At 38.3% G+C, this 18,608-nt stretch overlaps 1 long non-coding RNA gene across 1 annotated transcript; it reads left to right on the forward strand.

Annotated features, from left to right (window-relative positions):
* The first annotated feature begins 697 nt into the window (after nucleotides 1–697).
* Nucleotides 698–15,518, forward strand: LOC125247930. Its single transcript, XR_007180203.1, has 3 exons — nucleotides 698–890; nucleotides 2,846–2,925; nucleotides 11,077–15,518. It is a non-coding gene; the product is annotated as an uncharacterized LOC125247930 (long non-coding RNA).
* The last annotated feature ends 3,090 nt before the right edge of the window (nucleotides 15,519–18,608 follow it).

Genomic DNA, 18,608 nt, shown 5'->3' on the forward strand with positions numbered 1-18,608 from the left:
GAAGTCGCATTATTATGATTTATGGTTTATTAATATAAATGTGTAATTAGTCAACTAATCTCTAAATATGAATGACAGGGCAGCCCTAAAATTTGTCACTGTTAATTTAAAAATAAAGATAAATAAACAGATTTATTCACAGCAGTCTTATTTATTTTCAAAGACCTCAAAAAACACACATGAACAGAATAGCAAAAAGAAATATGATTAAAAGTAACAATGATCAAAATGAAACACAGGGCTTAAATACAAATTCAAACCAATCAATATAATGAACAACTGCTGCACTACTAATCAAACAATGAATAATCAAGGAAAAAACACAGATAAACCCTGACAGAAAGACTCATTTTACATGTTCTAAAGAAATGTGCATTGTTATGATGTTGTATGGACTAAATCCACTGAGAACATTTCTGTGCTGTTGTTGTTGCTGTAGGTTGTTAAGGATGGTTACAAAAAGAAAGTAAAAAGATCCCATCCCCAATCTTCTGTGATTTCTAGTCTCTAGAGAGTTTTCTTTGTTATTTTGTTGTGTTGTGTACCACATTTATAGTAGGACATTCTCTCACAGTGTCATTCAGAGCAGTTTTTACTGCTGATATGCTTTCCCCTTCAATGAACATTGATATTTACTTCATTTTAATTATTGAAATCATAGAGGTTCACTGTAACCCAAACTGAAAGAAAATATCCAGCACATCTTCTTCAATCACAAATGCCTTTTCCCGCCTCACTGCTGAGCTCCTCCTCCTTCACTTTTCCCACTTGAATCCTTGACTTGCAGTCAGATAATAATTCAGAATATGAAACTGAAATGAGTGTACTGATCTTTTTTCAAGTTTTTAGCACAAGACTTTATTTCACTTGAATTTTGAAGTACTTTGCAGGTAAGATTGACTCCTATACTGCTTACAAAAATTAGAAATAATGTTGAGCAATTAAACTGCTATTTGATATTGATTGATATAGTTTAAAACATAATTGTTAAAACTGTTAATGGTTCATAATTTGTTTAATTTGCAATACATCCTTATTTACCAAATTACATTAATAAATATAATCTTGGCTGCGAGCACTTGGCTGGAATAACTGGGACTTGACACGGCACCTGAATACTGTTGCCCTCATGTTGATATGATTGCTTCTATTGTTCTCATTTGTAAGTCACTTTGGAGAAAATCGTCTGCTAAATGATTAAATGTACATGTTAAAATTTAAAATTAAAATATAGGCAGTAGACTCCTAGTAACATACTTTTCAGACTTTCTCAATATGCGTTCTTGTGGCATTGTTAAACGTCATCAGTTGCTGTCCAAGTACTGATCCAATTCAAAGTTCACATCTAGCCAAGTACAGTCAAAATCCCCGGATGTGTTCTTGATCCGTCCCTTTTATTGAGGATGCATCGAGAGGTGACTTGTGCAGACTTGAGACAGCCAGGTATCCCAGAATGCATTTCGCACTAACCAGCAAGCGTCAATAGTAAAGGAGAAAACCCGCATAATTTAAACATGTTATAGTTATTATGTCATGATATGTTGTTTTCAGGTGAATGTACTGGTTTAAAGCTCAAATTTGTGGTTTATTGATAAAGATAGCGCCTATTTGAAAAGTTGATTGGATGTTTTTGGAGTTGTGACATCCAAGTGATCACTGGTTGCTCAGCGCTCATGTACCCTACCGAGAACAACCTTAATGTGGCTAGTCCTTATGACATTTGCCACTGGCTCTGTCTTGTGTATATCTAATGAGTGATCTTTGGTCTCATGAATCTATAATTTGTTCCCTAGCGAATCGTTTTGGCTGAGGGAAAAGTGACGTTAACTTAACATTCGTTTAGGCTATTTAACTTTACCGTTGTAGCCACTGACTTTGTATGTTTGACTGAATTGTTTGCTTCAGTTTTTATTGTAAAGCTTCCTCCCAGCTAACAGATTTTTGTTATAAGAACATTCTCCAAATATTCAGTGTTGTTCAAGGAATGTAAAAATGACCAGTATTATTGAGGTTTGAGAAACATGTTTTAAAAAGTATGATGTTCCTCAAATGTTCTTTCAACTTTGATTAACAATTCAGCATTCTGGGAACATTGATTTGTAACATTCCAAGAACATAAAAATGTCCAGTTTTCTTAAAGTTAATATGTTCTTTCTTTATTCGTTTATGTCCCCAAAGCGCAATTGTTTTTGCAACAAGACCAGCATACATACAATAGAGTTTACAAAACATTAGAAACTCATAAAAACAACACAAGACAGCAGCCAACGCAAACATCTATTTGCTTCTCACAGCTCTCCCCATACCTGAATTTAACAAAGAAATAGCAGTGAGAATAAATGAATGCTTACCTGTTACTCCTAACAGTAGGAAATCTAAACCAAAATCCTGAAGGTAGAAAATGAAACTCAGAATGTAGGGGATGGGAGATATTCGTTAAAATGGATTATACAAATCATAGGGTAACTCCTAAGATCTTATTACTGGTAATGACTATTTTCACCACCACAGACATTGCCTTAACACTAAGACTGCCATACCAGCATAAAAAGAGAAATTTATAACAAACTCAATATAAGACTTATAAATCAAGGTCATCGGAGGCCTATTAATATTATATTTACATAATATCTGTAAACAAAACAGGCAATGCTGGCCCTTTTTACAAATAATCTTCACATTGAAATTAACATTCAACTTATTGTCAATCACACACCCCAAATACTTATAAGATTCCACCAACATCCTGCTCTTTAATAACTGTACTTTTAAATAATTTTGATTATTCCTAAAATCGATAAGCATATCCTTCGTTTTTGACACATTTACTTTGACACATTTACAGAAATACACTGTCACACCACTGCACAAAATCCTACCACTGAGCCATGGACATTTTCTCCATTACGGGATCATTATTTCGAGGTTAGTATGATGTTCCTGAAACATTATTTCAATCATTCAAACACTTGCTGTGAATAAGCACTGAAAGAAAGAGAAATAAGAACATAAACTACAACTTTCTTCAGCCTCAGCCTGTACACACCGGGATGAATATCACACGCTCTTATCACCAGCGTTTCTCAAGACGTTTTTCGTGTTCATAACCAAGCGATTTTCACTGGCGATGTGCAGAGTGAACATGCAAATTCACAGTATATGGCGCTTGTGCTGAACGACAGAGCAAATAAACCTATTTATGAATAAACCTATTAAATGTAAATATATAAAATGCAGTTATAAAATGGCATATATATATATATATATATATATATATATATATATATATATATATATGTGTGTGTGTGTGTGTGTCACAATCCCAGTTCTGTTTTGTATGGACTCAATAACAACAATAACTTTTGCACTTCACCTCGGACTACATTTCCCATCATCCACTGCACTGATTACACACACACCTGCAGCCAATCACACACCCTACATACACCATGCACTTCTACTCTGTCACTACTGAGTATTGTTTAGTGTTTATGATGTGTAAGTGTAGCAACTTTACGGAGCCAGTTATCGGTCCTAGAGTTTGTAGTCAAAGTCTAGATATACCGGTACTAAAAAGTAGTGATGTCCAAATGAAGCAATGAACCAAAATTGAACCACTTCATCAATTGTTTTGAAAATGGGTTCATTCATTCAAAGCTTCGTTTCAGTGACATCTAGTGGCGAAATTGTAGATAGCAAAATAATGTCTGTATGAGTGTAGGGTTTGTGTGAATGATGTAAATAAACTTTGATTGAAACTCCTACTACAACAAACCCACATCTTGTGCATCATTTTGGGTGTCTATATAGTCATATTACGCGCCAAAAAAAGCTGCTGAAGCATGTGCGCAGCAAAGTCTCACGTCACGAAGCCTCTCGCGATGCGAAGCAGTATCGACTGGTCTGAACCAGTCACGTGATTCACCCAGAGAACGTCATCGGTCACATGGGTTTTTCCGCACCAAAGCAAGCTTCGAAGCAGTAGTTCAAGAAAAATCCTGCTTCGAGTTCGAAGCTTGTGTCGGAGCATCGGTGTCAGACGGCCATCACTACTAAAAAGGTATTGCGATACCCTGCTTTTAAAAATTGTCCGGTTCTTCATTTTATTAGTATCGGTACTTTGAGTGTACCAGCTGCATTTCCTAATGCAGGACAGCAGGGGGCAGTGTGCGTGCAGCGCGCTGCTTCACATTAGGTGTGTTCGACATCGGCTGCGGCTGGATGTAACCGATCGGCGAGATTAGCCGCGTGCAGGCGGGGAGGAGCTGAAAACGGAGACGTGAAGTCAGACACGCTGTGGTTCCCGTAGTTTGCTGCATTTACGTCAGTCATGGCTGATCGTGTGGCGTTTGCTGTAAACTTATGCTTAATACTGTAAAAGTTTGTATGAAAGTCCAAAATAAACCTATACACAAAACCTTTATAACAAATGAATCAAATAATAATAATGTAAAAAAAAAAAAAAAAAAAAAGATGAAAACGACATGAAATATGAATTGTAGGCTACTGTTTTGAAAGTGCGTGTATGAGCATGAGTGGAACTGAAGAGGCTTACACTTACAGCATCTGTTTTTACAAGAATAAAGTTCAATATAAGCATATATTATTTAAATACCAATGTTGTGGGGTCTACGTTTCTTATCAGTTTTATTTTGATAAACATGACACAATAACATCGTGACTTCATGAAAAGAGCTTTAACTGTTATAAAAGTACAGATTTGTAAGCATTCGTGGAACTGAAGGCGTGAAATAAACACGAAACACACGTGATCGTTGTCATGCGGTGAATCCGGCCAATCGTGAAACAGCTGTGTCGTCATCACAGCTCGTGCAGCTCCTCTTGAGAAACTGCGCTGGCTGCCTCAGGCGGCTGATCTCGAATCGCTCTCGTGGTACTTTGAAGCCATACGTCACAGTCACATGGTGTCGGCGCTGTCTCAAGTCGGACAAAATTTCTTACCGGCATGCACTGCTTCAAGTCAGCCGCCGATCGGTCTGTGCGGCGCTGCATGAGCTCGAACACACCTATTGAGTGCGTGTTTATTCCTCTCAACTGCGTAACAGCTTTTATGGTGACGAAATGAGAGGTATGGCTGCAAATACAGGTGCTCTTGCAGACCGTCCACAAATTGTTGAGAAAGCAGATGCACAAAGTGAAATATGGCATAATTTTGCTTACATTGCCGACAGTAAGTTCAAGCCCACGGACACCACAAAGCCCGTCTGCAAAATGTTAAATAACGCAAGCGAAGGGAGCATCGAACATCTTGCCGACAAACATCCCGATTTGTATGAAGAATTTAAAGAGCGACAGGTACTTCGGTAAAGTTGGTTTTATATTCGCACATTCAGACTTCTGATAAATTCAGACTTTACAATAAATGTGCAATAAATTAATGTTTGCGAGTTTTAAGCAGCGACATGATATTGACAACCAACGATTGTAAACTTACATTTTTCACAGTCGATCAAAATAGGCAAGTATTGTTTTAATGGCATATTTACTTGTGAATGTCCATTGAATGTCCAATGTAGTGTGACAAGACTATTGAATATGGATGTCCGAATGTGCGAATATAAAACCAACTTTACCCAAGTGCGACAAGTTAGTGAATGTGTTACCAGCGTTATGTTTATGCTCTCAAAAATTAAATGAGTGTTATTTATATTACTCGTGCAAGCAGACATCCGTAAAGAGGTGTATTATTGAGTCTAATAAGTAATATCTGGTTGCATAAATAAAATTAATTTTAAAATACATAAATATGTGAAGGGAATATACAGTTATTTTAAACCAATTTATGCTTTAAGAACATTGCTCTAATTATTTACAGTAATCAAATTTACACAATAATCTTACTGTCAAAACAACTACATGTATAAAAAAAAACAGGAAAAAAGCATAATAGCAAATAATTTACAATTTTATTGAGCATGAAAATAATAAACATTAAAACTTATATTAAATCTAACTCTAACTTCACGGCAATAAAACTCAAATCCAGAATTATCAGCTGCACACTGGTGAAGAAAGAAGTTCTGTCATGTGTTATTTATTTACTTTTCCTGCTGTTTTAGGTTTTTGTCATAGTATTGTTTAAGTATCAGTATTGTGATTGGGTATTGTATCGAAGTCAAAATTTTGGTGACAACACTAGTTTGGACTCTGTTTGATTATTCATTAGCCTAGCCCTCCTGGATATTGTTTGCCACTGTTTGACCACACTTGTCCCTGATATACTCTGTCTCGCCTGCTTTATTCCTGTTTGCTGTTGCCAACCCATGCCTGTTATTGACTATGTCTTTGTCTAATAAAAGTTTGCACATGGATCCACAAGTATTGCTTTTTCAGCCCGTAACAATATGGCATATGAGAGATGGTAGTCAGAAACGGTAGTGCAAATAAACATATTTATGAAATAGACATTCTCAACTATATTTCTTGAATGTAAAAGAAAAAATACAGAAATAATACACATCTATTGGTGTGGCCAAGAAGTGTCAGAGCGCCCATAGAGTGCATCTCAATCAGCTCCCTAGTTCAGTAGTCGGGGCACTGATCAGGAAGTAGGCCATATTCATGTACACGGTATACTGATACATGACCTAGGAAGCTAGGGAGCTGAATGAGACACATGCTATGGATGTTAGCACACAGTTTGTAGGGGTCTTCCTTGTCTACTTACTTTCTCTTCATCCTCTTGGTATCAGTGAGTGCTAGGTAAGACCGTTTTGTGCTTGAGCGCCACCAAGTCATGTTTTACTGTAACTTCAGCAGCTCCATGCACGTGAACAAATGCGCCAATCTCATTGGTCTGCCGGTTTTTAACGTGGCACGTCAAACCAAAAAACGAACCTGAGGTGTTAAAAAATTACGCTTTTACACCAGATGTTTTTCTTGTCGGTGTGCACGCTCACATTGGTGACCTTTGCTTAGTCACGAGGCATTAAATGTCATGTCTAAACGTAGATAATTGCGCGCGATTTTCGTCCCGCTGTGTACAGGCCTTTAGATAAACTGAAGATAAAAGGCTCTCAATCTGATAAAGCAACTTCACAAACAACATTACCAGATTCACTTATTTCTAATCTCTGACTTTATTTCTGTCACACATCTACAGAAGTTCTTATGGAGAATTAACAGAGGTTTAGATGTTATCGTTTAGTTAGAGGTCACCATCATGGAGTTTACTTTTAGTTGGGTTTAAATTGCTTCTCTTTCACCAATTGCAGGTGTTTTCAGATAACATTTGTGCAATTCTTTTAGAATTTAATTGTTTCTTTTTTAGAAGAATGTAATAAAGTCAACATATTCGATAATGATTTTTGAGATTCTACAAGACAGTAAAGAAAATACATTTTTAGTAATGTATTGTTTTATTTCTAATGTTATTTAATTTTATTTATTTATTTTTTTTTCATTTTATTTGTATTATTATTGCCAAATGTCATATAACATTCATTTCAAATTAGTATCATTGAATTATGGAATGTAATGTCTATTTAAATGTCTAAGTACTATAAATAACAGAAATGTTTTTAAAAATTAGGTTATGTCTGTATACTTTTGTAGCAGAGTATCATACACTTTGTGTTAGAATGATGATTTATTACACTAATTTATGACTTAATTTATGGACCCTAATTTATGTCCGGCTGTCACTCAAATCGACTGGTCAGTGGATGTCAAATAAGTTTTATGAGTGCTGTCAGCCCCGATTGGCACGTCAGTGGTTGTCAATGGCTGTTTTTATGGCTGAATTTATGGGTGTTGTCCCTCTGATTGGAGTGTCAATAAGATACAGTGTTAGTTGGATTTATAGTTAGATATATGGGTATATTTATGGGGGTTATATCTCACCACAGATTGGTATTTTTTTACATTTGTGAGTCCTGGGTATCTGACTCCTTCTAATCTGTTGGGAACTGATAGTGGCCATGTTTTTCATTTGATTGTGGGGATGAAAGTCACCCAAGCAAGTTTTACACCTCAGTGTCAAAATCAGTGCTGTTTGGTCAATGTTAATTGAGTCAAAATATTTGAGTCAAGACATTAAGGAAGCATTACCCCCACACCACACAGGCTTTATCCATTAAAAATATAATATCTGGGCATATTCTTTTTATAACAACTGTGTGTATGTGTGTGTGTGTATGTGCGTTGACATATTTTGTCAGGGCTAACTTTCCAGCTATGATATGGGATCACATGAAGCATCAACATGAAAAGTCATGCTGTTTTACACTTAAAACTATTATGATGAAGCACAACTAAGTAACACCCTGAATGCTGCACATTTATTAAAGTTTGAGATTGTTAAACAGCATACCACATTCTGGTAAATCCCGAAGATGAAATTCAAGAATGATGTGTGCACAAATCACCATCACCCAAATCACTAAGAAAAGGGTACAACATAAAAGAAAATCACCATTTATAATAAATACAGAGTACAGAAAAGGCCATTGATGAGCACTAGATTTAGTCATCTTGTTCAGATAGCAGATGATATTCAGTTCCCATTCAGTCGGTCATGTTCGTCAGACAGACAGACGAATAGGAATCTCGCTAGAGAGGCCAATCTGCTTCAAATGTAACTAAACAAGCCAATGCACATTGGCATGCAATCATATGCATCAGCTGCTCGCCTCGCAGCGCGGGTATATAATGAGCAGCAGGTGTGTTGCATCTTCAGCTTTTTGCTTCGGAGCCGAACGGTGTTTGTTCCTGTTCTCTGCAAGCGAGTGTCTGCTAAAAGACAAGTCAAGCTTTTTGGTTGAACTTCTCTTTTTTCCGAGTGCGGGCGAACAGCACAGCAGTGGGGTCGAACCGTCGAAGTCCTCTCTTTATTTTCTGTTTTTTGTTTTGTTTTGTTTTGTTTTGTCAGCATCAGAAGGCTGTTCTCACGGCCGGTACAGAGTGCTGAAAAGCCGTTTCTACGGCTGGTAAGACTGAGTGCCTTCAAAGAGAGAGAGAGTTGATCACATGATGGTGCACCAGAAGAGGTCTACTTTGGTGAAATAGCTTGGGTGACTTAAGGTTGAGGGTTTCCTTCAGGAAATCAGATGCCAGATGTTGGCAGACATCAGGAAGCAGCTGGCCTTTCCAAGAGAGATTGTGACAACTACACACTGGCCAGATATCATCTTGTGGTCCACGTTGAAGAAAAGGGTCCTCCTCATTGAACTTGCCATCCCCTGGGAAGAGGGCATGACAGCAGCCCATGAAACGTCTCAAGTACTACGAGCTGGCAGCGGAGTGCCAAGAGGCAGGATGGAGAGCCAGGGTCTACCCAGTGGAGGTTGGGTGCAGGGGCTTTGTTGGCAGAAAAGCATGTACTGGAATAGCGGTGAAACATCAGTGATCGGCGGCCTCCAGCTGATGACCCTGCAGCTGACCGTATGGTGCTGGCGGAGGTGCGACAGGCTGGAAAGCAAAAGCAGGAATAACATCTCACCTGTATAATGATTTATATAAAGATTATGTTTGAAAATTATATATAGCCTTTGCAAAAGTGTGGAACTTTGCATCACAGTGGTGTGACTCAAATATTTTGACTCAATTAACGTATACCCCAGTGACCAAACAGCATTTTGACACTGAGGTGTAAAACTTGCTTGGGTGACTTTCATCCCCACAATCAAATGAAAAACATGGCCACTATCAGTTCCCAACAGATTAGAAGAAGTCAGATACCCAGAATTCATAAATCTAGACTAAAAACGCATCTCTTTAACCTGGCATACACATAACACATTATCAATTTATATTTTCAAATCCGTTAAAGGATTATTAGGCTGCATAATTTAGGTCAGCCGGAACCGGGAACACTTCCTATAACACCAGATGTACTCGTTACATCAGAAGAAGAATGGCATCTACGCTAATATTAGTATTTCTGTTTATCCCGAGGTTTACCGTAGTCAACCGGATCCGGGCCGTATCCAGCTGAGACCAAGGACCGGTGCCATGACACGACCACAACGCAGCCCTGAAGTATCAACAGAGATCGAGTCAACTGGATCATCCATTGTGAAGGCCTCATCGACAGGAAAGCCAGTGCCACAGTTCCTCAACAGACCGTCCGTAGCGGCGTGATGAATACGATCCTCAACTGGATGGAACTGAAATAAATACTTTGATTGTTGCGATCCTATCAGACTTATGATAGCAACCTGAATTGTAACAAAGCACTGTTTGCCAGAGGAGAACTGGCCCCCGACTAAGCCTGGTTTCTCCCAAGGTTTTTTTGTTCTCCATTTTAACAACTATTTGGCACCTGTTTGCCACCTGATGTCACCTGATGGAGTTTGGGTTCCTTTCCGCTGTCGCCTTTGGCTTGCTTAGTTGGGGACACTTGACATTTGACTTGACATTTGATATTCAACAGTATTCTTGACATTTATTCAACAGTGCTTCTGATCTGCCTGCATTGACACTATTCTTTAAGAGCTGCTGTGCAGCCAAAATTATGTACCAGTTATCAATGTAAAGCTGCTTTGACACAATCTGTATTGTAAAAAGCGCTATATAAATAAAGGTGACTTGACTTGACTTGACACAAACGTCATAAAAATGGGGTGAGATATAACCCCCATATAAAGCCCATGCGGGCTGAGCACCATGAGTGCGTGACACTTAAATAAAAAAATTCATTCATTCATTCATAACCCCCATAAATATACCCATATATCTAACTATAAATCCAACTAACACTGTATCTTATTGACACTCCAATCAGAGGGACAACACCCATAAATTCAGCCATAAAAACAGCCATTGACAACCACTGACCTGCCAATCGGGGCTGACAGCACTCATAAACTTACTTGACATCCACTGACCAGTCGATTTGAGTGACAGCCGGACATAAATTAGGGTCCATAAATGAAGTCATAAATTAGTGTAATAAATCATCATTCTAACACAAAGTGTTTATTCTACTTATTGTATACAGTACAATATTCAGAGAGTTCTAAACAAATGCGATTTCATTTATTAAAAGTGAAGCAGATAAAGATGAATGAACATCTCACTCTCATGTAAAGGTAACACAGGCTTTTTGTGTTGAAGGTGCTCTTGGTGCCTGTGGAGTAAGTGGAAGTGTTGCTGGAGCTGTTGAGGTCAGAGTGGCTGTTGGTGAATCATTTTTTTTCTGGAATGGCTGTTGGAAGTATGGCTGTTGGTGATGGACCTAATAGTGGTGGACCTGTTGGTGGTGGACCTGTTGGTGCTGGACCTGTTGACCATGGTGGACCTGTTGGTGGTGGACCTGTTGACCATGGTGGACCTGTTGACCATGGAGATAATGGTTGTGGTGGACGGTCGTGCTGGACCTGTGGTTGGTGCAGGACCTGTTGCCGACGGTGTCACTGAAAATGTTAGAACCGCTGGTGTAACTATTGTTGCTTTAGCTAGGGTTGCCACCTTCAATACAGAAAAATAAGGGACGCCTGCCGCAGCGGGGGCCACACCCCTCGGGGGCCACGATGACCACAGTCCTGATGGCGTGCCAGTGGTGGTATATCATAACTTAAAACATGTTTTCATAAAAATATTAAGATTGATACCAATGGACGTTATAATAAGATATCTGCTATAGAAATCAGTGTGAACAGATGCACTCAGTCACAGACTATCACAACTTAAGTGATCATATTGAATACACAGCTATGACAATAGCTGTGACTGAGACCACAAAAAATAAGCTTTTGGAGGAACTTGTGAGATGTGAACCATATTTTATTAACTTATTAAATTAACAGATCCATAACTTAGTAATTATAAATTAAACAAATGCTTTGATACTCAAAAAGGTATATTGGGAAAAAATATAGTGCAGGAGACTTGCAAAGGATCTTCCATGAAGTGGAAGCGTTCCGCCCTTCTCTGACTCTGATTGGCCGTTATTCACGGCCTGTGAACCTGAAACAAACTAATTAAACCAATGATGGCAGCGAGTATTGCCCAATCAGGGGCAGAATAGGACGTGTCTTCACACAATGCGGGTGGGGTGATTTGCATGGGATGCTGCATAATGTGGACCTATGTAAAATACGGGACAAATCCCGTCCCGTATCAAATCAATACAATCATTTTGCCTGTAAATACAGGACGATTCCGTATTTCACGAGATGGGCGGCAACCCTAGCTTTAGCTGTTGTTAGTGAGCACACACCAACAATTTAGGAGAGCTCATTTCAACTGAGGAAATACATTGCATCAGGTCATTTAATGTTAGTACACAAAAAAAGTTTATTTCTTAATATACAGTTAAACTATATACTCTATTGAAATTCTTTGTGTAGCTGAATTATAAACATTAAATTGACTCTCTTAAGGGTAACTGTAGCACACATGTCAAGTATGTCGCGGATACTGTATTTAAATAACAGAGCATAAATATAATCCTGATAGAATCTTGAGTCTAGCTGATCCTTGACTTAGCCATAACACTAATGTCTCTCTATATGTGCAAAAATATACAAAATAGCATATTTTCAACATTAGTAAATGACTTTTAGGATCATTCGGTGTCTTCAATATCACAGGAGATGATTTTATTTCAGATCAGGGGCCGGTTGCATAAACTACTTAGACTAGTTATGACACTAATGTTTTTTTCTTGAAGAGTGGTCCTAATTTTTTAAAGTCCATTACATAAAAAGGTAGATTGGTGTAATTTAAATTGGAAAAATAACATTGATTACCCAAGTTGGTCAAACTAGTTATTATTAATATTAAGAAACAGTCTTAAGAAACAGTCTTAATATAGTGACTAAGTTTATGCAACTGGCCCCAGATGAAGTCTGATGTATTTAGATTATTTCTTATTTCTCACTACATCTGCCAATTAATTTTCCTGTATGGCTGTTACAAGAGCTAACTTTACCAGCACTGTTGGCTTATGTTGAATTTCAGATAAAAATGGAAAAGGAATCTGCAGATACTTATTACAACATTTGATTTGAAACACAAGTTAACTTCAGTACAATTTATATTATAGTCAGTTATATTGGGGGGTGGAGCTTTCTCTGTTTAAAGGTGATATTTATTGGTTAGTGGTTCCATTTTTATTTTTTTTATTTTTTTTTACCTCAAATCATATTTATATGTTGCTATACTTTGTTTTCAAGATGGCCTTTTCTTCTTTTATTAATCCACAAAAAAGTTATTATTTTTGTTGTTTTTGATCCATATAAACTTTTGTAACAAATAAGGTCAGTATAGTATTTGTATTGTAACAAATAAGGTCAGACACCAAAATTATTGGTGTTGATTCCCATTTCGATACCAAAGCTAAAACTATACCAACCTGATTATGCTCAGCAACACAACTCTATTGACATTTTGTTCATTAAATACCAACTCTGTGTTTCAAAATGCAAAAAAAAAAAAAAGTTCTGTCGAAACACAATGTTTTTTGTCCAACAGGAACATATGACAAATAATGCAATTTTTTCTCATTTGTATAAGTATTTTTACAGTCACTGTGCTATGATTGTTTATGTTTCAGCTCTATCTGCATACAAAAAATGTGAAATCTGTTTGTGTTTTTTGGGGTTTTGTAAACCATTCTACATACTGTAGAATATGTGTATTTATGGCAATGTACTGCAAAGATCAGGGAACGTGAGTGTGTGCGTTTCTTTGTGTGTGTGTGTGCGTGTGTGTGTGTGTGTGTGTGTGTGTGAGCGTGTGTTTAACTTTAATGGATTATTTTGTTTCTGTTAGCTGTAGTTCCTATTAAGTTCTGGCACGTTCTCATTGGTTGTCATAGGCTCTGTTGTTTGTTAGTTTTCTTTTGACTTCATGGAATGTAGTTATAAGTAGTTTGATGTTTTAAAGTTTTTATTTGAAACTTTGTCATGTACGTGTGTGTCCAGTAGGGGTCACTCTTGAGTAACTGGTTAAAGAATATAGGTGGGAACCTTCCTTTCCTTAGGAAACAGGTGTTGCTGGAGGGAAGGTGCACACAGTTTTTTGACCGCTATACGCTTATGTTAAGTTATGCTATACCACTCAAGTAGGAAATTTGTACTGGAACTGTGGATTTATTGAGTTTGTTTGGATTTTTGCTTACATGAAATGTAGACCGTTATGGTAAAATAAATATATGATTGTGAGCATATTAACTTGTGTGTGGAAGTTATATTATTTTAATGTCATAATCATTAAGGCACATTTTGAAGAGTAAATAGTGTGATTGTTTACTGCACTTTGCTGTTCTATTTATCCGGCTAAAGAATCAGAAGTACTGGACATGCACAGGAAATTTTGTAACTTCCTTCCACTTGACAAAGTACGGTGGATACAATGTCAATGAGATTGATTTAGAAATGTAATATTCAGAAATTTAAGACAAGATTTGCCTTCTCTACACATACAATCACTTTCAAATGATTCTAAGTAAAATCATGTCACCTTCTCCTTTTTTTCAGCTATCAATAATAATAATAATAATAATAATAATAATAATGACAATTATTTATTTATTTATTAATTTATAATATTAACACTTTTAGCTTTATCAGCAGAGGTAAGCATAACATCTTTTCATGATCCTTCTCTGTAGATTTTGATGGAGTTCCAATAAAACAAATTATTTACGTTTTACATTTGTACGTATGCTAATGCATGTTCATGTATATGTTTTGACTGCTTTGTGACACATAATTTAGCATAAAACTATCAGTTTTCAGTATCAGATACACTAATTAATTTATGCTCTGAAGCTTTCTGAAGCAGTGTATTGAAATCGGTCATCACTATGTAAGGCTTGATTTTCCTGCTAGACAAAAACTGAGATCAAGCATCCTGCAATAAAGTAATAAAACTTATCTGGAAAAAAGATCTCAAAGAAGTAGCAAAGGACAACGCCTCCCCCACCACACACACACACGCACACACGCACACACACACACGCACACACACACGCACACACACACACACACGCACACACACACACGCACACACACACACACACACACACCTTCCCTTCCCCCTGACTCAAGTCACTGAAACTTATTCAAAATGTATAATGTAACTTGTGTATTTATTGTTTTTCCCTTTATATGTTTGGTATCATTTTAAATCTCTCAGTGCGACTGGTAAAATGGTCTCAATCTGGACGAGCTCACAGAGACTGTAACTTCATATATCAGTTTCTGTGAGGATTTGTGCATTCCTACCAGGACTCATCTAACTTCCAACAACGACAAACCCTGGTTCACTGCAAAACTCAGCCAGCTCCGTCAGGCCAAAGAAGATGCTCGCAAAGCTTCAGAGTCAGTTCTCTTCTAATGACACAGCTTTAGTGTGGAAAGGTCTGAAAGTTATCACCAACTACAAGACACCATCCCCCAGCTCTGTGGTGAATGGCAGATGATCTGAACGAGTTTTATTGCAGGTTTGAAAAATCACCATTAACACCTCCAACAACCCCCCTCTTCCCCACACCTGCAATTCAGTTCAGTGAAGATGACGTGCGGCAGGTCTTCAGAAAGAACAAGAGAAGAAAGGCACCAGGCCCAGACAGCGTTTCACCAGCCTGTCTGAAAACCTGCGCTGACCAGCTGGCCCCCATCTTCACACAGATCTTCAACAGATCACTGGAGCTGTGCGAAGTCCCCTCATGCTTCAAACGCTCCACCATCATCCCCGTCCCAAAGAAACCCATAATTACTGGACTAAATGACTACAGACCTGTGGATCTAACGTCTGTGGCCATGAAGTCATTTGAAAGACTGGTTCTGGCTTATCTGAAGGACATCACTGGACCCTTACTGGACCCCCTGCAGTTTGCTTACCGAGCAAACAGGTCTGTGGATGATGCAGTCAATATGGGACTGCATTTTGTTCTCCAGCATCTGGACAGACCAGGGACTTATGTGAGGATCCTGTTTGTAGACTTCAGCTCTGCTTTTAATACCATCATCACATCACTCCTCCAGCCCAAATTAACTCAGCTCTCTGTGCCCACCTCTGTCTGTCAGTGGATCACCAGCTTCCTGACAGACAGGCAGCAGCTAGTGAGGCTGGGAAAACTCTCATCCAGCACCTGCACCATCAGCACCGGCGCCCCTCAGGGCTGTGTCCTCTCCCCACTGCTCTTCTCCATCTACACCAACGACTGCACCTCTAAAGACCCCTCTGTCAAGCTCCTGAAGTTTGCAGATGACACCACACTGATCGGCCTCATCCAGGACAGTGACGAGTCTGCTTACAGACTGGAGGTTGAACAGCTGGCTGTCTGGTGCAGTCTTAACAACCTGGAGCTCAAGACAGTGGAGATGATCATGGACTTCAGGAGAAACCCCCCTGCTCTCCCCCCACTCACCATCATGAACAGCACTGTGACTGCAGTGGAGTCATTCAGGTTCCTGGGCACCACCATCTCCCAGGACCTGAAGTGGGACATTCACATTGAGTCCATTGTGAAAAAGGCTGAGGAAGCTGAGGAAGTTCAACCTGCCACAGGAGCTGCTGAAACAGTTCTACTCTGCCATCATTGAATCCATCCTCTGCACTTCAATTACCATCTGGTTCAGCTCAGCTACCAAATCTGACCTCAGAAGACTACAGAAGGTAGTCCGGTCTGCTGAGCGAATCATTGGCACAACCTTCCCCTCTCTCCAAGAACTGTACTTATCCAGAGTGAGAAAAAGGGCAAAGAAGATCACTCTGGACCCCTCACATCCAGCACACTCCCTCTTTGAACTGTTGCCATCTGGTCGACGCTACAGAGCCCTGAGCACCAGAACGACCAGACACAAGAACAGTTTCTTCCCTCAATCAATCCATCTCATGAACACTTGACAAACACGGAACACACAACACTATTATACATTATTTACTTAAAACACTTATTTATATTTCAAATTTGCACACATCATAACTGTACATACAAATTGTCTATATTATATATTGTTTTTTGCCTTTTTTGCACTTTGTCTATCTTGTAAATTTGTATATTATTTTATTATTTTTATTATGTGTCTTGTCTTGTCACTGTCACTCTGTTGCACTGTGGCACTTCTGTCACTAAAACAAATTCCTAGTATGTGTAAACATACCTGGCAATAAAGCTCTTTCTGATTCTGATTCTGATAATTTGTGATTGAGAGCTACTGCGTTATATAGTATACACACACAAAAGCATCTCAAACAACATTGGACCCCATTGACTTTCACTGTATTGACAAAAACACATGCAAACATTTCTCAGAAAAATATGGTGTTGATGTTTGTGTTTTTATGTCTGTGTGTTCCTCAGAGCAGGAAGATCCCCATCATCATTCGCCGGTATCTTCCTGACGGCAGTTATGAGGACTGGGGCTGTGACGAGCTCATCATCACTGACTGACGTCCACACACTCGCTCTGATCACGTGATCATCGCTGTCAGACGTCAGATCTGTGTGTTACAGCAGTGTTCACAGCAGGTCTCATCTGCTCTGCTCTGGTTTAAGGCTCTTTCACAATGAATGTGAAATTCGGCTCGAATGTTCGCCACAGTGACACTCTTGAATCGAAACAATAGATCCCTATAGAGCCTTTTTTTCACACCGGGCGCGAACATTCGCAAGTGTTTAGGGTGCCATTTGAGAGAGGGCCATTATCATTGTTGGCTATCTGAATTATGAGCACACATGTATCTCTGAAACGGGGCCTTTAGAGTGCGGAGGTTTCGTTTCACTCTGCACTTCTGGTGTTTGTCCACACGAGGGCAGCACAAACACACCATAAGAGGAGAAGACTTCTCTCTGAATCTCGTATGTTTATTTGTCTGTTTTATTCATGCGTAATTAAACCTTTTTGTAAATGATACCTTGTGTTTTTCTCTTTGTTGTTGTGAAAATACTGCGAATGTCAGTAGATTCACACTGATTAAATACAATTTAAACTCGATATACAGCATCTACAATCTAGAGCTGTTGATTGCCTCAAAATAACGTTGTACTTAAGTTTGTAAAACATGCAGAATTATTTCTGTTACATTTCTGAATAATATTAATAGAGGGCAAAAACTATTAAAGTACCAAGGAAACCGTCAATTAACTAAATATTGATTACAGTAACTGACTGTCTTTACGATATAATTCTGCAATGTTTAAAACTGTTCCAGAAAATACTAAATTACTAATTAAAATACTAATTAATATATAATAAGCCGCTGCATCTGTTGTTCCTAAAAAAGTTGATGCCATGGTACAAGAAACATCACATACTGAAAGATTTGATAATTTATTTAATAGTTTCTCTTTAGTTGTGTCCCATATCTTCTTTAAGATGATCATGTAGCCTATAATTTTTCAAAACTCATGACTCAATGACTCACCTTATAGTATCTCGGGTCTGTGTTTGTGGATGATCGCACTGAAAGTCCATCGGTGAATGAGGAGCATATATCTGTGATGAGGACATTACAAGAATATATCTCTATTTGCATGAACTTTGAGCATCATAATTTTGCAGATGTTGTTTATGCTCTAACAGAAACTGCACACTAACTAAAGTTAAAAAAGTAAAATCATAAACAACCACCCCTTTAAATAATTCATGTGGTTCAGATAACAATTTTTTGAGTCTCTGTTGATTAAACCA

Source organism: Megalobrama amblycephala, linkage group LG15 (genome assembly GCF_018812025.1).
Source record: "Megalobrama amblycephala isolate DHTTF-2021 linkage group LG15, ASM1881202v1, whole genome shotgun sequence".
In the NCBI taxonomy this organism is placed as follows: Eukaryota; Metazoa; Chordata; class Actinopteri; order Cypriniformes; family Xenocyprididae; genus Megalobrama; species Megalobrama amblycephala.